The following is a 26659-nucleotide window of genomic DNA, read 5'->3' on the forward strand; positions in this document are numbered from 1 at the left end:
AATGTTTCCATCCAAGACATTTGATGGAAAGTGGCCTTTTCCCAAAAAAAATAAATAACAAAAAAGATGGTAGAAAAATTTTCTACCTTATGAAGTTTTTGGATTTTTCTATGAAAACTAAAAATCCTTTTAGTTCCCCCCGCCACAACTCCCAAACCACTTTCCTCTTTTTCACTGAAAAAAAGTGAGCCCCACTGGCCTACCCAGCCACTCAGGTGGTGTGTTCTTCTCCTCCTGATCCCCTCAGTCCCCAAGGAGACACTTAAAGGAGCCACTACCCGTTTTTCCTGCAAGTGCAGGCAGAGACCTCTTGCCTTTGAGATTGCAGGGGTTATATTCATAACTTCTGAAAATTTTGGGGGGGTTCTAAATATCCTGTGGAAAAAAGCAATAGGCATTTTTCCAGCCAGCTCTAAATAATACCAAGAAAGGTCTCCCATTAACCTTAGTGGGGTGTTAATTCTATATTTTAACAATCACGTTCAAACTTAAAGGTTAGCATTGTTTAAAAATTGCTGTCTGCCAACCAGCAATCCCACTTGTCTGGTGTAGTGAGATGAACCTTTGTATGTTTTGACATTCCATATATTTTAAATACCAGAGCTATAGAAATCAGCTGTAGTGGAATCTATGTGGCATCATCCACAAGCCACATCAGATTGATTCTGTTTCTCCCACAGACACCGCTGCATCTCCTGTCATGCTGTCCCTATGTGTGGGGCATCCTTCCAGAAACTATTCATAAAGCTCCTACCCTCAATTATTCCAAACACTCCTATAAACTCAATTCTGCAGCATCACATACAAAATATAAGTGTTTACCACTTTTAAAAATCAACCATGTTTGAACCCCTGAGAAAAGGTGTATGCTTAAAATGAGTGGCCACTCAATCTTTAAGCATGTGAATAGTCCTATTGACTTCAGTGACACTATTTGAACACTTAAGTATGTGAGTAAAGTGCTTTGCTGGATTGGGGCCTTTGGATATGTCCCCGCTTCCATTAAAGTAAATGAAAATCTTTCCAGTGAGGTCAGTGAGAGCTAATCACATCCTAAATGAACAGAACTTATTGCATAATATGGTTAGATATAGGTTGGTCAGGGAACTTTATTTTGTATTATGGTCATGCCTAGAGGCTTCAGTTAGGATCAAGACCCTGTTAGGCCAGGTACTATATAGACATGCAATAAAAGATGGTCACCGCCACTTTTTTAGAATGGGAAATCACTTAAGGAAAGTCATGAGCTGTAACGTGAATATTTGGTCATTTTTTAATTCTGTTGTATAGTGCTGAATATATATTTGGGGCAATGCATTGAAATATATTAAGGGAAGTGGAACAGACTAACTGTGTGAGAAGGCACTGTAACAGGTATGTTTAATCACATCCCTATTAAATCTAGCAAAATTGTTAGAAATGGTAATTCCAAAAAGCTTTCAGTATTTTGAGTCCAGTGAACTGGCACTGGTCACCATGTGTGTGTTCTTTTTATGTTTTAAATGTCTCTCCTAGTTAATGCTATTAATTAGTATTTTTATAGTGTCCACCATTGTGAAAGGTGCTTTACAAAAAGAACACATAGATCGGTCCCTGCAATTATGCAACAAGTTCTATTCATTTAGAGCAGTGATTCTCAAAGCCGGTCTGCCGCTTATGTAGGGAAAGCCCCTGGCGCGCCGGACCGGTTTGTTTACCTGCTGTGTCCGCAGGTTCGGCCGATCACGGCTCCCACTGGCTGCGGTTCGCCGCTCCAGGCCAATGGGGGCTGCTGGAAGGGCGGCCAGCATGTCCCTTGGCCTGCGCCACTTCCCACAGCCCCCACTGGAGCAGCGAACTGCGGCCAGTGGGAGCCACAATTGGCGGATGCAGCAGGTAAACAAACCGGCCCGGCACGCCAGGGGCTTTCCCTGCACAAGCAGCGGACTGGCTTTGGGAACCACTGATTTAGAGCATGATTAGCTCTCACTGACATCAATGGAAAGATGTTCATTTACTTTAGTGGAAGCTGGGACATATCCAAAGGCCTCAATCCAGCAAAGCACTTTACTCACATACTTAAATGTCCAAGTAGTGTCACTGAAGTCAATGGACTACTCATGTGCTTAAAGTTATGAATATGCTTTTTTTTTGGCTAGGTCAGGGCTATATTTGACAATTTTACCTATGCATAATGTTCAGAGCAGGAGACTAAAAGTAGAACAGGAATTAGAATAATGATTAGTAAGCAACCATCCACCATGACCCACTTTAATTAAAACTGGTTACTTACCTCTCTTAAGTGAAGATTTACTGGTGATGCTAATTCTTAGCTTTATTTTAGGAACTCGGTAAGAACTGTAGTAAGAGACCTAGTTCAGTCTGATCAATTCTTTAAATACTAAGGACAAAAAATTCATAAGAGGACACTGCTTTTGTGCGCCTCAGTTTCTGAAAGCCTTGATCCTGATTTTTCAAGGAGTGCTGGGCACTCAACACCCTTTGACTTCAACTGCAATGGCAAGCACTGGTCAGGACAATCAGGCTCCAGGAGCCACTAGCCCCAATCTATTAGACAATTACAAGCAGTTTGGTTTACTCTGGATAATTTTCTTTACATTGTGGTTTGTGATACCTGGGGGACACCGCTGCAAAGTCAGGCATGTCTTCAAGAATTTTTCCTCGCTGGAAAACAGCGTGTCCTCACTGGAAACAAGTTTTTCATCTCCCCAGATTAATTAAGTGGATTATACAGAAAAGGACAAGAAGGATCTGTTTACTTTAAAGCTTTCATAAGTGAGTTCAAACAAGGTCAAGTTACATACTGCAGAGACAGTCTGTAATATTGCTTTTGAAATAAATATCCCTAGACTGAGGACTGCACCCAATGGCTACTTTTAAAAAGCCACTTACAGATAATGTGTGTTCAAATGAACAAGGAACTTTATAGAAAGCATGAACATGAGCTTAGTAGTGTTAATAACTAGCTTTACATTTATGATCGCAATATGACTGGAAAGTGTACAATCATACAAAAGAATAAAGAAAAAAATAGCTGCCATATCTGAGACTGCTGTTCCCAGAAGCTAAAACCCCTGACAGTTCTTTTTAATGAAGTTTTTATATTACTGATCCACACCACTGTAGAATTTATGGACTCATTTCTATGGGGGACTATAATTGCATCAAAGCATTTGAAGGACAAACACTAAAGAGCTAGTGGAATTATTGAGGAAGGCCCTAGAAAGTATAGTAAGGAATAATGGGATAAAATTAAAGAGGAAAATTTAGATCAGATGTCAGGAAAAGTCCTACCAGATTATGGAATGATCTCTGAAGGGAAGTGAATAAAAACTCAATCTCCATGGTCAGCTGGGACTGGACTGACCAAACCAGTAGAGAACATACTGTATAAAACAACCCAGCATTAGCAGTGGTGTGAACAAGATGCCTTACCAGGACTTTTTCCATCTGTAAGGTAGAACAGTCCTCTTCAACTAGCCAACCAGTTAGGTATTCAGTGTAGCCAATCCTGTCTCCTATCACAAGGAGTGTAAGTCCAATTTTAGATAGTTTGTCAATAGAGGTGAAAGTAAGCCAGTACGCCCCAGTATGGTGCACCAAGAGCTGGTGCGCCGTACTGGGGTGGATTGGCTTCCCCAGGTGCAATTTAAAGGGCCTGCAGCTCCCAGCAGTGGCTGGAGCCCCCGGCCCTTTAAATTGCTGCCAGAGCCCTGGGGTAGCAGTGGCGGGGCTGGGGGGGGGGGGGCGATTTAAAGGGCCTGTGGCGGTAGTGGCGGCCAGAACCCCGTCCCCGGAGCCCTGCTGCCGGAGCTCTGGGGAAGCGGCGGCAGGGCTCTGGGGACGATTTAAAGGGCCCAGGGCCCTTTAAACCACCGCCAGAGCTCCCGGCTGCCGCTGTTACCCCGGGGAGGGAGAAGGAGGACTTGCCGGTACAGGGTGGGCCGGGGCTGGCTCTGACCTCCCCAAGCCCTGCCGCTTCCACCCTAGGCCCCACCCCTTCTAGGGGCCAGAGCTGGCCCCAGCCCAGCCCTGTACCGGTAAGTCCCTAGACTTACTTTCACCCCTGTTTGTCAACCTCTTTTTCATGGCCGGTAAAGTATAAACTGTAGGTCTGTTAAATACACAGATGGCTACTTTCAACTAAAGGCCAGATTCTCATCTGGTGTAAATTCACATAGCTCCACTGACCTCAAATCTAAATCAGCTTTTAGAAATCAATGGAGCTATTCCAATTGACACTAGTGGAGGATCACTTTTCACTACAATTTGTGATTAAGAGATTGTGGGTATGTCTACACTGCAATAAAAAAAAACCCTGTAATTTTATAGCTCCAGAGCCCAAGCCCTGCAAAACCAAGTCAGCTCTGTCCATGCCACAGGTCTTTTATTGCAGTGTAGATGTATTCCAAAAGGCCAGGAACCTGCTCTCCTGCCAAGGTGCTCAGACCCACCCTCATTCTACTGTTGTTCCTTTGGGTATATTAAGTTGCTGACAGCTTTTCCCAGTGCTTCCTTATTGGCAATTTGTTCCCTGCCACACCATATACTGAGTAAACAGCAGTTACTCATTTGTAACTGGAGTTCTTGGAATAGATTTTTCCTCCAGACCTACTTCATGGAAGCTTCTCTTCTCTACTGAGAGTAGTAATCAATGAGGCACCTGAGCACACTAATGTACACATTCAAACAGATCATGCAATATACTACATACAAGTCAGCATCCCTAGCCACATGAAACTCCATTGAAGGATAGAGTGACATGAAACTCCATTAAAGGATTCCAAAGAAATGGGAAAGTGAGTGTTGAAATGTAGAGGCCATATACTCAATACTCCACTGCTGGGTAGCAACCTCTCAGGCCAGCAAGGATTGCCTCTGCAGATCTCAACTCTTATGAAACTGAGTAGCAGTAACAACCCCAGAGGTGGGCTTAATTAAATAAAAGGAGTGAAGGGGTGCTCTCCCAAGAGATTTATTCCACTGGGAGAGATTTATTCCATTGGGAGAGTCAAAAACATAGCTGTCAGGGCCCTTTTGTGCTTGGCACTATACAGTCCTTGCCTCAGACAGGTGAACAGTGTGAAGGAAAATAGATATATGGAGAAATGACTTGCTTAAGGTTATACAGAAGCTTAGTGACAGAGACAGGAATTAAACCCATGTCTCCTGACTCCCCATCCAGTGCCCCATCCTTAGATCCTACTGACTGTCAAATGATACCAGAGAGAAAAAATAAAGCAGACGCAGAACCACAGAGCAGGTCTGCAACACAGTTTCAAAGCTGTACATGCAATTTGTTCCCTGCAAGTAGTATCCATAGACAAGAAATCTAGTTGCTTTCTCAGACTATGAAATCCTGAATCTCTGAAGATGCTCTTCCCCTTATGCAAGGAGCTGTAATCACAAGACATGGGAAGGGAAAGGTATTTTGGTTGCAACTGTGAGGTTCCTCTGAGGATGTGTGAAATGTTATCCTTTTTCAGTGTTAAGTAATCTCAAACCCATAATTGTACAATACTTATTGTATAAGGGAAGGATAAGGAACAGCCCCCACACTATGGTTATATTCTAGCATATATCAGAACATGGAAATTCTAGCACTCAGCATAGAATAACCCATATGATTTATACTGTAGCATTTACTTTGGCCCAAAGAAGCAGAAGCCATGGGGAGGAGAGATGGATTTTAGTTGGAATAATCTGTCTCTGCACATGTGCACAGAGCAGGGCAACTCAGCTAGAAGGGCACAGAAACATCCAGAAGTACGGTATGGAAGTTTCTAGTCATATTCAGTAGCTGCTTCTGAAACTGCATAGAAAGGTTGCATTGTGGGCAAGGAGCATTGCAGATCCTGCATATATTTATTTGAAAACTCAGCCCAACAAAAGCGGAAGGGGAAGAAGGTTATAAATAATAGTTAAAGACATCCCTCTATTCAGCTGCTGATTGACCAGGACCAAGAGATGTGTCTATGGATCCCAACATCTGTACCACTTTGGATACAGGCTACAGATTTCACCTTCACTAGCAACTGAGGACCAGTCAACTATTAACCTCTGGCTGGACTGCTCCTAGCTGTAGAGATCCCCAGACTGTTGGGTTTCTGAAGTACTTGAAAGGACTGAAGTGTTGCTATTCTCCTCAAACTCTGAAGAATCCAAGTGACACACTACATACTACAGTCACTATAAAGACTGAGAAATCTCTGAAAGGAAATCAAAGGAGAATGTGTTTGTGCATGCCAATGTACAGAAATATAAATATTATGTTGGAGCCTTATATTTAAATACAACAGCAACAAAGTGAGGATATCTGTATAAAGAATACTAGTCAATTTACTGCCTGTTTAAGTTATTCATAGTATTCCAATTACTGTTTAAATGTTGTGTATATTAAATGTTTACTAAATTATATGGTACTCTTAAACTGACTGGGAACTATTAACACCTACTTGTCGGGATTTTATATACAATAGCCCCAAGGTTTAACTCTGTGTAATGCTTTCTGAGAGATCCTGAAAACAGAACCCAGTCCTGTGCTTCAACACCGAGTTAAGCTGAGGTGCAGGAAGATTGAGTGTTTGGTGTATTTATTGCCTCAGCCTCCCACTACCCCATTATAATAGCACCTTTGAGCTAGTTTGGACACATGCACACAAGCAGCATACAAGACCCATTCTAGCAGTACAGTGGTGTTGCACATTAAGTGGTCCTTGTAGATGCCGTTGGTACACTTTAAGTAGTTCTGTATGAAACTGTGCTATGTTAAAGCACACTAGGGAACCTTCATGCACCAGCAGGGTCTACATCAACCAATTTCTGCACAACATATTAGTGCGCTTTAGGAATCAAAGCCCCATAGAGCACATTATCTCATCATGCAGACAAGCCCATGGTTGGGTGGATATGGCATGGGACTGGAAATCAAAAAGTTTAAGTTTCATTCCCAACTCTGCTGCTGATCTACCATGTAACTTTGGGCAAGAGACTTAACATCTGTGCCTCAGTTTATCCATTAGTAAAGGCTTACATGCCTTTGTAAAGTGCTTTGAGATCTATGGATGGAGAGCCCTATGTAATTGCTAAGTACTCTTAACTAGAAAAGAAAGGGGAAAGACAACCCTTTCTGTATGATGACATTAGGCCAGGTCAGAACATTGTCATCTGACCCCTATGTCTCCAGTCTGATTGAGGACTCCAGCTCACATTTAGTGAGAGGTTAACCCCAGTTGAGGCCTTGGATCTTAATGCTTTTATATTTTGAAGGACGAGTTTGAATCATGATCCAGATGTGAGCTTTGCAAATTGCTATTTACATTTGGAATAGGAAGCAGGTCACTAGCAACATAAACCTTCTCTCCAGCTTGTATTATCTGAAAGCTAAATGACTGTCGGCAGCAGAACCTTTCAGCAAGAGTTCTGTGAAGCTGGCACCCCGCTTCCTTCTTAAAAAACCTCTTCATTTTGTTACTTCATAACATTTAAGTTCAAAACTCCTCCCCAACTCTGCACTGAACATTGGTTAAAATAATTTTATCTAAGAGTTTTAGGGTATTAGATCCAAGTGCATTGCTTGAAAAGTCTCTAATAGAACAAGTAGCAGGCCAAACTATGGATAAAAAGGAATAATCTCAACTTGCTGCCTGGATAAAAGGGACAATTTTTGTGGCTAATGATTTCACAAATCATTAAACTTAACAGCAATCAAAGCCAATGTTTCCTGCCTATTTTAAAACATGGTATCATAGGGTAAAATTGTAATGTTCCTTGTGAGTGGCCATTAGACTGACCATTACATGGAGGGCTAGTGCATAATTGCTCTCATAGTGTCATGCTCAAATAGCAGATGCAGCTGGTTATAGCTCCAGGGTCAGAAACCACAAGTACTTACTGTGATTGCAAAGGTCTCATCTGTGTCCAGATTACTCATTTCTTTTCCAAGAGAAAACTTCAGTTAATCAGCTTTAATAAAGCAGCACATTTACATTTAAAGAGACAGTGTGTGCATTCCTCTCCACTTGTGACTGAAAAATACCTTTACTTCCAAAGTCCCATCTACACAACAGGCCAGCTCTTCAGCTCGTGTAAACGAGCATAGCTCCACAATGCCATGGAGCTGCCTCTATTTACAGTGGTGACGGTTCTGGCCTGTTACACTGCCACGTCAGGAAACTATTTTTACTCTAAAAAAGGTGGTCTTTGTTACCGTGTTTAAATAAACTTATGTGCTATCTGCACCCCGGCACAACCATTTTAGCATAAGCCTTTTAAAAATGTTTAATGTGTTGAAGATCAGACCTTCTACCACACCCACATTGCATCAGCTTAATGGGCTAGGGATAGTGCTCTTTGCTGCTAGGCAGAGGACCAAACGTATTATCACCAGTCCTGGACTTCCTCTCGTGCCCAGCAAAATATGAGTGTGCGATGAAGGCAGGGTGTTTACCATTTGTGGCAGTTCCTCGCATTGCTCCAAAGCAATAATGCCAGTGCGCAAAGGAGGAACCGCAATGGGCTCTGAGGGAGTCATATCCCATACTTCACCAAATGGCCAGCTACCACTCCCCAAACCTGAAAAGTGGCTAAAATAGAGAATAGTAGGTCAGTTAGAAAATTAGGACATGGAACTCCCATTCAAAAATACATTCCGAGCCACTTTCCAGTGGAGTCCAGTCTTTGTCCCTTTACATTAGACCAGTGGTTCTCAAAGCCAGTCCACCGCTTGTGCGGGGAAAGCCCCTGCCGCGCCGGATCGGTTTGTTTACCTGCCGCTTCCGCAGCTTCGTCCTATCGCGACTCCCACTGGCCACGGTTCGCCGCTCCAGGGCTATGGGGGCTGCGGGAAGCGGCACGGGCCAAGGGACATGCTGGCCGCCCTTCCAGCAGCCCCCATTGGCCTGGAGCGGCAAACCACGGTCAGTGGGCTCGGCGATCGTCCAAACCTGTGGACACAGCCAGTAAACAAACAGGTCCAGCGCGCCAGGGGCTTTCCCTGCACAAGCGGCGGACCAGCCTTGAGAACCACTGCACTAGACTATATTTTACTTTTCTTCACATGCTTGAGTAAACCGTGTAGATAAAAATAGTGAGCAGTTAGTGGATAAAATGAAAACAGGATGTTGGTTCCAGCTACTTTTTTCTTGAGGAAAGACTGAGAAAATCAGATCCCCTGGAATAATTTGATCTAACATCCTGCAGTTGTATAAGATCAATCAGTAATGCTCTGAGACAAACAAAAAGAAATTCGCACTCTCTTTACCTTGGATTGTTGTTGTTTTTTTCATCTCCCTCCATGTTCTCACAGTCTTTCAAAGTTACATTCCTTGCCTGGTATCAATGAGCTATGGAGAAATTTAGTTAAAGGATTTAAAAACAAAAAAAAACCACTGACCTTTCCACTCTCACTGAAGACTGAAATTAGAATAGAATATGGACATTTGGAACTTGTTCTCACAATTGGATCAGTCATATGCTAAAACACTGACTGCTACAATTATCCAAGCACTGCATTTACATCTTATTCATGCCATGACATGTTTCATATATCCTACATAACTTCCATTTGCTCTCTTAAGAGATTCCAAGATATCCTTAGCAGCAAAATTTTGTCTGATATTTTTATAGGAGCAGCTTTCAACTTATGGGGATCAGCCCTGCATTAATAGAAGTCTATATGTTATTAAGAAAACAGGAAGAGAGATTTCTGTGCTAGTATCAGCTGCTTTGAATTAAATCTTTACAGGACTATATTCTGAGAGATGCCAAATATTCTCAATGCTTCTCCTGAACTTTGGGGGGGGCAGGGCAGGAAAAACAGCTGAAGGTGTTCTAAACCTCTCAAAAGGGACTTAGTACCTGCAGGATTGGGCCTTTAAACCCTGAAGTTATTACTCAGCTTTTACTCACCCTCCTTTCTGGGGTGGGGTTCTCGGTGTCTTCTGTAGAAACTGTTCCACTTTATTTATAAATTATCACTGGAGCAGGGATTGGAACCCTAGTTTTCTTCCTCCCAGATAGATAGTCTGTCTCTGTCCCAACTTTTATTTATTTATACATACCAGGTGGAACAGCTTCATCAGGAGACATTGGCTTCATCACGCTGCTGCCTATTCTGGGGTGGTAGAGCATTTACCTAGGAGATGCTCCCTGTTTCAGAGTGGGGATTCAAACCTAGGTCTCCCCCATGCCAGCTGAGTGTCTACAACATAGGGCTGTTGTCTATGCCGCTAATCTTTCATATCCTTTGCTTTTATTACGGGTGAGAAATTCCTGAACACAAAACGTTTAGTTTCAGGTTGAACAAACTGTTTTATCCAACCCAAAGTGAAGTTCCCCTAAACTTCTCCAATTCACCAAAAATTCTGAAGTTTTTTGTTCAGTTCAACCCAAATTGAGTTCTCAGCATTTTGGAACTGCCACTGAAGCCAGTTATTCACCCATCTCAAGGCAGGAGGTAGCAGGCGCTACAGAACTATGTCCCCCATTTTGGGCAGGAGGCAGCAAGGAGAATGCAGAGCCTTGACTCCATCACCGCCAACATGCCCAGTGGCTTAGCTAAGCTACCATGTTGGTGGCACACAGTCTGACCTACCATAGTTTCCTCATTCCCCTTATTCTGGGAAGATCACAAACTAGCCCTACTTGTCTAATTTATACAATATAAGGCTTAGTTGGTTTGCATTGCATAACTGTGTAGTCTCTTATACGAAACTAATGCCATACAAACTAAGGAAGCAACAGTTGTTTTGAACATTTTGGTCTTCACACTTTCCTTCTTGGAGACTTTGTGCTAAGAGAAGTGAGGAGTTGATTGCACAGAACATGTTTGCTTCCCAGAAACCATGCAGTAGGAGCAGGTGTGTGACAACTTCTGCACCTCTCTAAGATTTGTCTAAAAGTAAGATCTACAGCAACTTCTAACATTTTTGGCCTAATGTCCTTTTTACAACATGTCTTACATTTCAGATACAGTGATTAAATACAAGTTGAATTCCAGGCATACAGCTTCACATTTTTCACAAACAAGGAAACAAATGGATTCCTTTATTAACCATATAATCTTTCCCAAGAAGTGTTTAAGGTGCAACTAAATAATCCACTACTGTATCAGGGCATAAGAGATTTCTGTAACCCTATTTTCTGAGGGGAGGGGGAAGGACTGCTATTGTAGGGACTGGAAATACATTTAATACATATTTTGATAACTTAGTTTACAGTTTGCCTTCAAGTTTCATTCATAAACACTGGACTAAAGATTAGATCTGTAAAAACTCTAGGGCAAATTTTCAATGCAATATGTGGAAATACAAACACAAATCCCACTATGAACTACAAGGAGTAAGCGTCTGTCCCCCTGGTGCATCATTTGGAACACTGAGCTGTCAGGCTGACAATACACCACCATTGCAAAAGCCCTGGTGGGAGTTTAGGGTTCTCCTGAGCAGTTTAATAATTTAGAGGCAATTGAACAGAGACAGAAGAAAGGAAGCAATGACAAAATAAACTCTCATTCAAGGGTGACACAAATGGCCATGTATGTAACACCCAGGTGTCTCAGTTGAAGTGCTTGAAAGGCAGTGTAAGCAGGTAAGATTTACAAACCAAAGTGTAGCAGAAAAAGCAGCTAGCAAGAGGGGCAGTCAGTCTGTTATGCGCACCCTCAGAGATTTATCAGTATGTAACTGGCACTACCATTTACATCACCTCTGAATGGGGCCCTGTACTTCTGAATTTTGGAACGGAGGAATTATTCATGATTTTAAAGGACATTTATGATCTAGTCTGTCCTCCTGCATAACCCAGGCCATAGAACCTCACCTGGTAATTCCCACATCAAGGCCAGTACTCTGAGCCCGAGTTAGAGTATATATGTCATCCAGTCTTGTGTTGACTTCAAGCAATGAAGAATTCACCAGAGCCCTTAGAAATAAGAACCCCATATGGGTCCTCAGCACAACTCAAAGCCAGCACCTTCAGCTGGGCTAGAGGAGTAACTAAACAATGCTGTATTATTTGTTTAGTGATTTCTCCCCACCCCGCTGCCCCCAGACATTAGGGATCCATAACTGCAGTTAAAATGACAAAATTATGAAAATATTAGTATGAACACAGGCCCAAGTCATGCAGCAAGTGTCATACAGGTAAACCTTGTCCCCACACAGCTTCACTGGAATCAGTTGGCCTCCATGTAGGCAGAAGGTTCAGGGAGTGTTTATTGCAAGGTGACAGTTGTAAGCCGGCATACAGATTGACCAGCTAGGGATAGGAGAGTAAAGTCTCAAATCTCTTCATATCCCTTTATTCGGGACTTGCTTTGTTTCCAAATCCCAAACTCAAAACCAGAGCAAATCAGTTCAGACTATTGGATACCAACCACCCACCACCTTTCCAGAGTCAGTCAGCTGGGGGAGAAGAAAGCATACCCTTACCCATGGTAGCCTCCTTTGGATCAGCTTCCCCTTTCCTTTTGTAACTCAGCCTGAGCAGGCATGTGATAGGAAGGAAACCATTAACCCCTTACACGCTGAAGGGCCTTTAAACCTCCTCATACAGATCTTTTAGGATAACAGCAATATAAGAAATAAGTTGTTTTTAAAAAAGCAATCCCAGACCAACTCAAAACCCTTTGTTACTATTATAAAATGTATGATTGAAAGGATTTCAATAGATATAACCTATTAAGGCCTAGACTGCAGCAAAGCATTCAGCACAGCACCCGTAGTAGGGGTATCATTAACTGAGCATCCCCCCCCATAGCCTGGGGTCACTTTGCAGGCACCCTGACCCTATTAGCACTCTTGCATACCCCTTAAGAACACCACTGTCTCTCTCATAGCTAACAGCACCCCCACATGGATCTGGTTGAGTTACAAAAATGGTTCGAACAATCCTCCACTCCCCAAAATAAAGATTATAACTATAATACAAAGGTTCATACTCAGCCCTGGGTCTTCTACCACACAAAAGCTCTTCCTGTCCTAGTTTACTCCACCCAAAGCCACCAGCCCCAGCCCTTCCTGGCCAGGACTCAACCCACGAGCTTCCTTCTCCTGTCAGCCCACTTAGCTCACAGACCCAACCTAGCTAGAACCTGCTTCTAGCTCTGGGCCTACAACCCCTCTGGTATCAGGATCTTCCCTGCAGGGGCATTTCTTTGTACAATTTCACAGCCTATCCCTTCAGTGTAGCCACCTGCTGACCTTTACGGGGAATTACCTGATTCAACCCAGTTGTGCCTCTTTAGTAATAATAGTTGACTAGCCTGAGGCCCTTCAGTCCTCAAGGGGCAAGCTACCCTGTCATAGTGCCATACAAGATATACTGGAGACAATAAAGTGAAATGGATCAAGGAGTGGTTGACAGATGGGTTAACAGTCTGTAAACACAGAATAATTACAAATAGTACTGCATGGCATTTAGATGGGATGAAGTATCTAGTGAGAAGCTGGAAGGGCCCTGCTTTCTTTATCAGCTTCATAAATGTCCTTGAGGAGGAAGCAGAAGAAACATGAATTACATTTACAGAGAATACCAGGCTAAGGTAGGAGAGGTTGAATCAAAAAACAACATGAAGGGAAAATATAAGCAAATCTCCAGACAATTGTGAAGTATCCAGATTAATAAAGTGAGTGTTATCAAGGGGAAAAAAGGATAATACATATGGGCAAGAAAAATCTTAAACAAAGGAGTTAGTTAGATTGTTGGTTAGAAAGCAGACAAGTGCCAAAAAAAAGTCAAAGCTGTATGGAAACGGATTCACAGAGGTAAACCAAAGGTCAAAAGGAAGTTCCTCTTCATACTGGTGTGATAGGGTGGAGTAGGCCCAAAGGCCCCCTGCTGGAGACCTCAGGGTTCTGCCACACCCATCCCAGGAAAGGAGCAGTGGAGAGGTCCTCCATGCAGCCTAGAGTGGTTGTGAGGAAGCAACCAATCAGAGGGGCTGTTGGAAGGGCCAATCAGGGGCCAGGAGAGCCATATAAAAGGAGCTGCAGAACAGAACAGTAGCTAGTTGTGGGTTGGAGCTGGAGAAAAAGGCTCATGTGTTGGCTGGAAGAGTAGTTGGATTAAAGATAGTCTGCTAGCTGGGACTGGGGGCGTGAGAGGTTCCTAGGACTGAGCCAAAGAGTTTGCTAGCAGGGACTGGGGAAACAATGAAGGAGCTGTTTGGCTGTGGGGATTCAGCCCAGGCAGGGATGCAAGAAGATAATGTCTCTAAGGAGGGAGGAAGCCCTGGGGATACAACCTCATACCAGGGCTGGGACTACATAAAGACTGAGCTTGGGGAGGGTTAGAGAGACAGGCCTTGGTGGACTGTATACCCCAGAAGGGATCTGTTCTGGTTCATTCAGTGTGTGAGAGTTGACTGGAGGGCTGAGTCAGTAAGGGGAAAAAAAACTGCTTGAGAACCACTGAAAGAATGCAGACACACCCACTAGAGGGGTTGCTCATGGGAGGTGGATGCTTAACCCCCCCCTTAAAACAGAAATAGATGATCATTCTTGCTTATGCTGAATGGTTACGTTGTGTATAGTTCTACTGAAGCTAATGGGGCTACATGCAGAGTAAAGCACTATTCAAAGTCAGAATCGGGCCCACAGCATTGCTGTGCTCATACTTCAAGCAGCTATGGGCAACTCATGATAAGAAAAAGGCAAGTAGGAGAGGATCCAGAAAAGGGTAAAAAAGATAAAAGGATTGGGATGGTGGTGGAATAAGGAAAGGTCAGAAGTGCTCTAAAAAGATACATAATGTGGTGCTTTGACAACTGTCTACTGGAAGGAGTCAAGCATAAAAGTTTAGGGAGGACCTTGAATTAATAGCATGAAATAAGGTAAAGGAAAATGTTGGCTGGAGATTATGAAACATGGTTTAATATTGAAGTCAATTAGACTATGGACTAATCTCCTATAGGATTCAAAACAAAACACTTGAGTATGCAAAGCAGAGACAGGGACTAGGTGACTTAGCTGGTCTATTCTATCCCTAATAATGACAACCTTAGAAGTTTAGTTTTGGGGAGCTCAGTGACTAAAATGTTGGGAGAAAAACAATAATTTGTAATTAAAAGTTATAAAGAATAAGACTCATACTAATGCGTCAGGGAAAGTGTACTTTGAGAGAGAGCGCATAAATAAACAAGGAGGTGAATTAATGACAACTCAGCAATTCTAGACATTGAACTCCTTAAGAGCTGTCTTTAACAAGAAAAATAAGGAAAAAAAGTTTGCACAATTAAGACAAAAAGGAAGAACCTACAAAATAATTATTGGAAATGAGCAGAGAAAGGGCAATTTGAACAAATATAAACTGACTCTGGATGAATAGAGTATTAAAGGAATTTTATGATAAATTACCATCAGCTGGGGAGAAGATGGAGAAAAGTGAGTGTAGTGTCAAGTTTCTAAAAAGGAAAGAACGAACCTGGTAATGACTGTCCATTAGGTATCAATTCTATTCCTAGTAAAACAAGGAACTAATATTAAAGAAAATCACTCACTCTTTTAAAATGGACTGGAAAAGAACAAAGTAGTATGAGGGTAAGATCTCTCTGGACAGCAGTGGGTTCAACCCCAGAGGGGACAGAAATGAGGTGGAACTGTTTTCCCACATTTTTAACAGTTTAATCTTGATTTAGAATTCCCTGGCCTTCCAATATTTGCTTTTGACTAAAATTTGTATTTGTTAGAAGGTTCTCTTTAAGTGATTGATACATATTTACAACTTAACTCCACTCTTAAAGTTGTGTTTTTGCTTTTTTGTTTGTGGGTGTTTTTTGGTTGTTTTTTTTCCCCCCATGAATGTCCCTAGCTTTATAAAAACATGTTTAAGAATTGCCCACTAATGGTCCCTGTGGAACTTGCAACAACATTTTGGGAAAAGTTTAATTTATTTGAAACCTACAAAGTGTGTAACTAAAAATTAACTATGAATATTTTGTTTATTTATTAAAGGTAATTTCCTCTACCCATATTTGAAACATATACTCATGTCTATATTAATTTGGGCACTGTGTCTCAATTTCAGTACATGTTGACTCATTTCCAGCACCCATTATTGCTGAATACTGAGTAGAGTATACTCCCATGATATTTTTCTTAGTTTATATCAATGTGAACCCTAGGATGATCAATAAACACAATGTGACGTTTTCATTAAGAGTGCACCTACAACATGTGGTTGCTACTAACATAGTAACAAGAATGTGCACAAATTCTCTGTGAAACTAAGTTGTAAAGAGGGTTCCTTGAGGTTCAGCTTTCTCTACCACCCCTCTCCATTTTCACAGATAAATATGCTGAACGTTAACCCTTTCTTTTGAATTCAATATGCTATAGTTAACTGTCTGCTATATGTGTGTGCCACTGTCTTCTACTGGTTATAACGCAAAATGTCAGCTGTGTGGAGCTGGAGATCTGAAAACTATCCTCACTGTTGCAGTGATATTCCAAGCAGCCATGGTGTGCAACCCAGTGATGAACATGAAGTCCTAGGTGGCCATGGGCCTGTCACAACCATCTGATTGTAAAATATACACCATGAAATGCAGAATGCTGCAAGAAGAACTGTCTGTTTTGCCATGCGATGCACATTTGCTGCATTAATCAAACTTTGGACGGCAATCATCTATATCTTCTGGGAAATTATGAGAGGAGCATCTCTCTCGTGGGCTGAACTTACTAGTTGTAATTTTTTCCCCACTCACCATAAAAACTTTATTACTAGCCAGGAGAAGAGTAACATCTATATGTTGTCAAAGTTAATTTCTTAGGTGAGTTTATGCCCATAGCTGCAATGGGCTATTATAAGCAATATAAGTTTACCTTTGACTGACTGACTGCAATTTGATGCGGCAATCTTCAATTATTTCTTTACCAAGAACTGCTGCACTTACAGGTTTATTACAAACATTTCTTCTCTCCTCCTGGCATAAGAAGGTTTAACAAATAATTGTATTGAGGTTAAACAAATTTGAATGCATACTATGACAAAATAAACTATAAACAAATGCTTTAATTTCTGACCTGCTTTACTGTTCAAAGCAAAAACAAATCACTTTGTTTCGAATTTCAAGTGAGGTGGTACTGTCCATTTAAAGATCTAAACCTTCTCTTCAGTTCTGAATGAAAGACAAAGCCACTACATTCTGAATTTAGTAAATTAGCATGTTTAGTCTTTTTCCCCATAGTTGAATGATGAAAGGGCTTGTTTGATATGAGACAGACATATATGGACTTGCTTCAAGAGCTATTTTTTTTTAATGTCCTGCTGAAGGATCTTTAAGTGGTGTGTCCATGGAGAAATAGTGACATCCAGTGGCCAAATCAGTCAACCACTCGTGTTTCCCTAGCTATAAAATATACACACGTACCCTGAAGGGATACAGTAAAACTGAAAATACATATGTACTTTAAACATTTGCATAGTCAGTCAACCCCCAAAATAGAGAACTAAACCCAACTCCTTTAATGGAACTTCACATATAGATTGAGCTGAAGCAGAACCCCAGATTCAGCCGACTCCAGCGACCCATCCCTGACCTCTGTGAAAGCTGGGATCCAGAGTCAGATTTTGGACTTGGTTCCATCTCTTGTTTTAAGTTCTTTGAACCAAAGCAGTAGGAATACTGGAAATTAAAGTTGGTTACCCCAGTGGTCTTCTATATAAGGATTCAAAAACTGTCACTTCTGATGTCACTCTGAAGTCTAGAATGCCTGTTGAGTCAGTGTGAAGTGATGGAAACAGCTACAAGTATGGCTGAGAGCAGTTTTTGTTCAGACTATTACTAGGCTCATTCATCTCTGAGATTCAGTCTGTTACCATCTGATTTTTAAGTTCTCGGCCACTTTAACTTGTGCAACAGGAAGGCATGGATTTATGTCAGGCCAAAAGTCCTACACCATTTTGATATCAGAGGTAACTCAATCATCACCCTTACCCTACTGCTAATTTGCAAGCAACAGTTTCATCGGTCATAGGATGGAGACTGCACAGAGGGTGAATTACTATGCCAACCCACCACACCTGACGGACAGCAAGGGCTTTCAGGTGCTAGTAGTAAAATAATAGTTGTGACAGGCACAGTGTGTGTAAATACTGAAAGTTGTCTCTAAAATGGTTGGGAGAAGAAATAGTAGAGTATTCTGTAGTGTATCTGAGGGGCGGGGTTTGTTGTTGGTTAGTTTTTTTTTTTAAATGAGTCATAACTAAAGTACCTGCTATGTATAACACTTCTATAGCCTTTTGATCAAGTCAGATGCAAATTGCACAAGTCACCAGTAACAGGTTCTTCAGTTAGGCTGCTACATGTATTTATTATGAAAAATGAGATTGGTGGGACATATATAGAAACATGAAAACTTTACTTTGCACCCAAATAAGTCCAAACATAAGCATCAGAACACAGAAAATAGATATGCAGAATATGACAACTCTAAATATTAACAACTCACAACATTGTGAAGACTGTTAGAAACCAAAACTGAAGAAAACATTAAGTGGAGAACATAGAATATCAGGGTTGGAAGGCACCTCAGGAGATCATCTAGTCCAACCCCCTGCTCAAAGCAGGACCAATCCCCAATTTTTGCCCCAGATCCCTAAATGGCCCCCTCAAGGATTGAACTCACAACCCTGGGTTTAGCAGGCCAATGCTCAAACCACAAAGCTATCCCGCCCCATCATAAGTGGGAAGGGATGATCCAGGATTCCGCCATCCCATCACCCCAATATGCCCACTGGTTAAAAATACACATTACTTTATGCCCCTTTTTCCTGTTAAGTCGCACATGTCCAGTGACCAGATTTATATTATCTCCCAGCCTTCTGCTTATGTATACTATTCCAGGGCACTATAACTGGGATTCTAATTGTTGATAATAAGTTATTTGCATCAGTACATTTCCCAATATTTCCAACACGTTAATGCAGTTAACCTTGTTGTTACCTATTCCAGAATTACCCTAAAAATCCATTATTTTAAGCTTGTCTATGTTCTTTTGAGGTTTACTTGTTTATTATAAGGCATAATATTGCAAGCAGTCCTTATAACCACAATCATGCTAACTTATGCGATTTTATGCTGTCAGGCCTTACTAGGCCTTCCGCTCATAGCAAAGCCTATTTCCAAAAATGGTTTAAATAATATTTTCCTCTATTTGCATAGTAGCATTTCCTGAAGAAGCTTAGATTATTCTAACATATGAATAATAATATAAAAAGCCTTTATATGAAAAAGTTCCAAGATCAGGTCATGGATCAAAGGTCAACACTTCCCAATATTTTACATTCTGGAAGAATAAACTTCTGATGAGAAGGGAATAAATTTAAAGACTAAATTCCATCTCTTAAAAACTTGCATTTGGTATGTGTTAAATTTTGGCTGAGAGACATGGACATTCAAAAAATCAATAATAAAGAAACTATAGTCCTTCAAATTATGGTGTTATAGAAGAGTTCCAAAAAGTTTATGGATAGGCCATGTAACCAGTGAAAAAGTACTGGAGATGATTGGGACTCAGGAACACTAGTTAGAGATCTTATGAAAAGAAAGATTTGATTTGCAGGGCACATTTTAGGAGTTCAGCAGGTGATACGTGTTCACCGGCTCTGAAAGGGAAAATTGATGGCAGAAGAATATGAGGCAGAAAAAGAAGATCATGCATGGATGATGTGATACCCTGGGTGGATCAAAAGGACTATTAATCCACAAAGAGATCAGCTATGGATCATGCAGAATGGGATACTGTGGTTGCAAACTTCCAGTAATAAGAGATGCTATATAAGAAGAAGAATGAAATACTGCTATATATATTTTATAACCCATAGTACTCTTTTATAATTTTCCTCAGATGTTCTCCCTGTCTTATATTAAGCTACTCACGTGAAAAATTTCATAGAATGGGACTTTTACAATGTTGAACATGCAGGTAATGGAATTAAATATTTGAGTACTATTAGATGGTAATGGATAGTATTCCCTCACCTTGAATACTATGTTCATCTCATCTCATCTCAAAACAGATCTAGCAGAAAAATAGAAAGGCACCAGAGAGGTAACAAAAAATATTACAGGACTGGAGATTTCCCTATGAAGAGAATCTTTTAAACAAAAATCCCCATGTTCAAATTGAATGTTAAATGCTACCAGATCAGAATTCTATACCCACTTTGCCCAGGAGAAAATGACTGCCCATGATGCAAGGCAGTGGAGAATCAGGTTCTAGAAATGTAGTTAAAAGGGGAAATGAATCAGGAGGGACAAGGCAGATAATTATTGAATAATGAATAGTCTAGAGAAGGCAAATCAGGATACCATTTTTCTCATGATACAACAATAAAGGGAAATCAGTGAAAATGCAAAACTTAAAATTAGTACAAGGATCTTTTTGCACAACTCATTAACTACCTGTGGACTACTCAGATGAGTCCAAGAGCTTAGCAGGATTTAAAAAAATTGATATATGGATAATTAGAATATCCATACATATATTAGAAATGCCAAAGCATAGCAGAGATATCAGCTATTATGCTTCAACCATAAACCAACCACTACCAACAGGGGTCATAAAAATACTTACCTGATGAGCAGCCTGTTTTGAAGATTCTAACAGCTTCCTGTGAAGTATCTGATACTGGTCACTGTTGGAGACAGGATACTGGAACTCTGGTCTGATCCAGTATGGCAATTGCCACCTTCCTAAAATTCCAGTTTATTCTGTATAAATTAGACACAGCTGGATGTACCTGCTGGACATCAGGGAACAGAGGGTGGAATATTCTTAAAGTTCAAAAGAGATGGAACACAGCACTTGTAGCTTGCATCATGTGCTGTAGTGACCTTGTTTAAATGCTGGATTATGTCACAAGGTATGTCTAGGCCCAAAGCAAAGTTTTACTAATCAGTGGAACTTCTGATACCTTTGAAGAATATGTACAGCATACAGAGTTTAGTCAGTGCAGGTACCATTACCGAAAAGGAATGAAATTGTTGCCTTTACTGAAATCTAGTGAGAAACGTAATACTACATTCTTTGTAATATTCCAAGCAATGTTTAAAAAGAAAGTTGTGTCATTATTTCTATTATTGTAGCACTTAAGGACCTTGTCTGAGATCAAGGGTCCTTTGGATAAAAATGAGTCTTGTTTCTAGTGGTTTGAAACAGTTCCTAGTACAAACGATAGTTTACTGGATGAAAGTTTTGGAGCACAGCATCTCATGTAGCTAGATAAATATATATTTCACTGCATTACTTCAGTAACAGGAGTTCTGATCCTCATGGATCATAAAGTCACTGATCACATAGGTAATTATATGCCAAGCCAATGCAGAAATCGTTTCTGAACTTTAGCAAACGCTGAGTTTATTCAAGTTCAGCATGTCTTCTTTTTTTATTCACCTATTAAGTTTTGCATCCATCCCAGAGATGGTTGGGCTATTCACCAGTGAAGACTCTGGTCTGAATTGGGACAGAAGTAATCCATTATAATTATTGTTACAATGGAATAAAATAGCTCAAAAAAGCACTTAGAGAACTAAACCCTGTCCTCTGCGGCAAGCTTCAGTATTAAGCATCTAAGTATTAAATCCATGAGCCTTAAGGATGCAATGGCTAGTGATCTATTTAGCACGGGATCTGTCTTTGCCCTTCCTCTGGCATGCCCTCCAAATCTAAGTGCACAGGGTTGTGCAGTGAAACTAGCTCTGTTGAAATCAATGGGACTAGCTGTAGATTAAAGTACCACTCATCATGAACATGGGTGGTAGATTTGGCCCTTAAGCGTAGGAGAGACAAGGAAAATTCCTAATGGATACATGTGTAGCACTGAATACAAGTACTCAATGTAACACCTCTATACACCCAGCGTTTGAGGACTATTTCTTTTAGCTGCTGCTGAAAGTCCTAGGGCTAAAACAAATCAAGACAAAGTGGGTCGCCTTCCTTGTTAATCAAATGTGTGCCATAGATTTGGGCCCTGTGTTTATAAAGTCAACAGATTGAGAGTTGTGAATAAGTGAATCTCCAAGAGGAGAGCTTCTGCCAGGCTGAGTTGATATTAATTAGGATTGATAGATGGTAGCAGCATGGACTGAAATACAGTATGGATTGTGTCAATACCTGTGGCTACTATCTGTGCTGCTAAGGAAATTAAGAATGTTGTTATTCTAGAAAACCTAAATGAAAAAAGTTATTACTCCAAGGATAAAACTGGTTCTTCTTTTCTGAGAGGCTTAACAGGTTCCAGCACTCTGGAGGCCAAATCTTAGGTTATAGCCCATATTTATTGTCTGGGGTTGTAACATGACCAGAACTACATTGACTGCATTGTTCTCTGCACCATTGTTCAAAGGCTTGGACTTCGACTTCCAGTTTAGTAATTCACCCATCAATGAATGGGGGATGGGGCGGGGATGGGGAGCAGGAGGCGTTATTTGTTGGGTTTTATTTCTATTTTGTTTGGCTTGCAATTAAATGCATATATCTTAACCAGTGCTATGGACAGATCCTGCCACCCTTCCTCATGTGAGTAATCCTTGCTCACATAACAAAACCTGTTGATGTCAACAGGACACTTGTGTGAATAAGGAATACTCATATCGGTAAGGGTGGCTGGATGCATTATTATTATTTGTATAGTTGTAGCACCTAGGAGCCCTATTCATGGACAAGGACCCCATTATGCTAGGTGCTGTACAAACAGAACAAAGACAGTCCCTGCCACCAGGAGCTTCCAATCTAAGTACAAGACAAGTGACTAGAGATAGAAACAGACAGGGGAGCACAAGGAAACAATGAGACAATATTGGTCAGCAAGATAAGCAGGGGTCTCAGCACACCAGCTACCTAACTGTGGTTAAGTTTTTTGTAGGCATCCCAGCGAAGGAGAGTTTCTAAGGAGGGTTTTGAAGGAGAAGAATGGGGCAGGTTTGCAGACAGCAGCCCCAGTGCATGGGCTGCTATTGGGGCCCAGCTTGTAAGAGGACTGTGCTTGGACAGAACGTGTGGGGTGTGTGGAAGGAACTCCCCACACACGCCCCTACACAGCCCACCCAAGTACCTGTCACACCTGTGATCCCAATGCTCAGGGGCCACTTCTACTTTCCAAAGGGATCAGGAAGGTCTGGGGGGAGACAAGACCATGGCCTTCCCTCTTTCACCCAGGCTCGCAGAGAGGGTTATCAGCAGGCTGCCCTGTCCGAACAAACAGTGCAGCCGGAATAGTGCTCCTGAAGACAATGGCGCTCAGGGAGGGATTGTGTCACTGTGAGTCAGTCCTTCGCAGAAATTTCCATGGTCAGGCCAGTAGCTGCATGCCACACTTTTATCCACCCATTAGGGTTTCCAAAATGCCCTGAGATTTTAATGTCTCAAATCCTCTTAGTCTTATTTTACTTATAATAATTGAAAGGCTCTGTGTCTTTCAGTCAGTGTAACAGGTTGCCGCCCCCTTGTGGCACAGCCTGACCCGGCAGGCACACTGCCCTCATTTCCCTCTTGGTTCTTGCAGTAATTTACTCCTGGACCTGAATGCTGCGGTCTTATTCGTCAACTCCTTTACATAGTAAAAATCTCTTCTTTAGACCCTCAAATCCAACCCTGCTTTTGGGGCCTGGTTGCTAATTCAGACAGGGTTCCTCTCCTAAGTTTAGCAGTCCAACAGCCCTTCTTCTGGGACCAGTGTCACCATTCAGGTAGGCTTCCTCTGCTTAAACCTTGAGTCTCTTAGCCCTCCTTTCAGAGATGAATTATAATTCAGGGCAACTGCAGCCCTCAATCAGCTTCTTCCAACTGGCCTCTTTCCACTCAGTCCTTTCACCCCTAGGCACAGAGACGGCAGCAACCCTCCTCCTGCTAGAATCTTTTTTCCCCAAAGCTATCACCATAAATATGGAAAATATTTGCTATGTATATGCACTATAGCTACATGAAAGATAACATATTGTTTCCTAATGCAGTGTTTGTTGTATGTTTCCACAACGGAGAGAACAGGATGCTATTACATTTCCCCTCTTGGTTTTTCCCCCCCCCCCTTGGGTTCTTTTATCAGCTGTTGCAGGTAATCTCTTTCATGTTCTCTGGATTACTCTTCATTTTTTTTCTGGCTATAGAATTAACTTTAAACCCAAAAACATTAAAGAACTGGAATAAACATTTTTTGGTATGAAAGTGTCTTATAAAATCCTTTTAAATTTCACTTCCAAGCTTAAATGTAGCTTTTCCATATTTAATCAAAAGCACTCAGATGTCTGCTTTCAAAGAATTTAATAGGAAACTGCATGCTTATGATCGGCAAGTTGCAATTCTGCAAAGAGCTTTGTGAATTGACCTCTGCAAATATAAGAATGCTTCTTGAATTTAAAATCATTTTCTGCTAACTTCATGGAAATATAAAGTGGATAATATGGTCACTGTCCTTTATTTCTGAAATAAAAAACAAAATTTTTTAGCATTCAAATAAAAATGAATACACTCAGTTATGAGCGTAATGATGTCACATTTAAATAGATGACTATCGCCCTATCTCAAATTGTTCTGAGACTCTGTTAAGCTTCCACCTGTTTAAATTGTTGTCTGTTACAAATACAACTGCACATCCATATTAGCTGTATCATTTCCAGACTTAAGCATTCAAAATGGACAGAGCTTAGCCTTTGTATTTTATGGTCTTGGGAACAAGCTTGAATTCTCTTTCAGTGAGCAAATGAAATTCAGCTCTCAATATACAGTAATGCATTGTCTTCAACATACAGTCCACTCCATCAAATGTCCATGACAGTTCTCATAACAGACACATGAAGAAGACTGAAGTGCTGGAATCAGACACACAGTTTTCTATAAAGAAAATGAGACTCAGGACTTGGCTTCACTTTGCACTAGTCCACACTAGAGAGGTGTAAACTGTAGTGCATACTAGAACGTTGTGCATTAACTGGCCTGTGTGGACCCTGCTGGTGTGCCCTAAATGTTCCCTGGCACAGTTAATGTAGTAACTTTCCAAGCATTTCTACATGAATACACAGGGAACTCTAGTGTGCACCAGCAGGGTGCTTCCTAGAATTTATACCTCTCTAGTGCGGAATAATGCATCATGTTGACAAGCCCTCAAACTGTAAAAACAGATCGTTTATGTAGGACTTTGATTCAGAATTCTAGAGGAGATCTAGTTTTAAGCAAACATTCCTTCAGGAGTCCAGCACCAGTCTGAAACCTAGGGGAGATCATAGGAGCATGAAATACTCAAGTATGGCTGTATCTGAAAAAAAATCCTTGAGTGGAATTAAAAGAAAAAGCCAGCAGCAGAGCATTAAAAATTGCTAGCACATCTCTAGATAATGTATGAAATTTAGCAATGACAAACGCATTGTCCTGAATGGGATTCTACAGGGGTGTAAGTCAGTACTAATTAGAGCTAATGAGTATAGTGAATTTGGCTTATTACAATCCCTTTACATTTTCCTTCTGGGTAAACTTAGTGTAAGGGGACTGTTGCCCCCTTGCTAACGTTCAGTGGGGGTGTTTTGGTTGGCTAGCTCCCAGTACTAAAAGGGGAAGGGTCTATGGGAAAGCAGGACCCTGAGACTGACAGCCCCCAAGTACAATGGGGAGAGGCCAATGCTCCAGGTCAGCCTGAATGACAGCGTGGGCAGGCTAATCAGGGAGTCAGGAGGCCAGGGAGGTCCTGTCCTCCATGTGAGCTGGATTTGCCTGGGTCAGACAGAGTGGGGCCCGAGCTGAGCTGGGGAGCTGAGCTGTGCCAGCTCCAGAGGGACCAGAAATGCAGCCCAGAGACAGCAGGCCCTGTCCTGGGAGCAGAGCTACAGCCCAGAGAGAGCAGACTTGCCCTGGGAGGAGAGCTGCAGCAACCAGAGCCAGAGGGGCCAGAAAAGCAGCCCAGGAAGAGGTCAGTGCTGGGAGCAGAGTCACAGAAGCAGCCTGCAGAGCAGACCTGTCCTGGGAGCAGAGCTGTAGCAACCAGAGCCAGAGGGGCCAAAGAAGCAGCCCAGGGAGCTGGAGGCAGAGCAGCAGCAGCAGCAGTGCAGAGACCAAGTGGTGCAGCTGGGGCTGGAGCAGTCCAGAGCTGGATGTGGTGAGCAGCTGGGAAGTCTGAGGGGGGACCCTGGGCAGCGGGCCCAGCACAGGGAGACGCCTCAGCCAAGAGGCTCCGCAGGCCAGGCTTGGATCTTAACCCCAACAGGGCGGGGGCGATACTGGGAAGAAGGGTCCTGCCACTTAGAGCCTGAGGCCACCACCAGAGCAAGTGTCCAACCCACAGCATCCCTGCAGCACAGCCAGGGCCTGAGAAGAAGGCCTGGGACTTCCAAGGAACAGACTGTGAACTGCCCGGACATTCCAGAGACACTGTTTGTGATGTTCCCTGCCACAGAGCGGGCTGATGTGTTTCCTTTAACCTTTCCCATTTCCCCTTATTCTTTTTAAAATTAATTGTTGATTAAATAACTTGCATTTGCTTTAACTTGTATGTAATGGTCAGTGGGTCAGAGAAGTGCCCAGTGCAGATTACCCCAGAGTGGGGACACCCTAGCCCCTGTCCTAGGTGACCACAGCAGGGTTGGGGGTTGAGCCCCCCAGGAATCCTGGGCCCAGTCTTGTTGGGGTTACAAGGACTCTGCCAGACCGGAGAGTGGAAGGGGAGTCCT

The sequence above is a fragment of the Dermochelys coriacea genome, chromosome 3 (assembly GCF_009764565.3).
Source record: "Dermochelys coriacea isolate rDerCor1 chromosome 3, rDerCor1.pri.v4, whole genome shotgun sequence".
NCBI classification, from domain to species: domain Eukaryota; kingdom Metazoa; phylum Chordata; order Testudines; family Dermochelyidae; genus Dermochelys; species Dermochelys coriacea.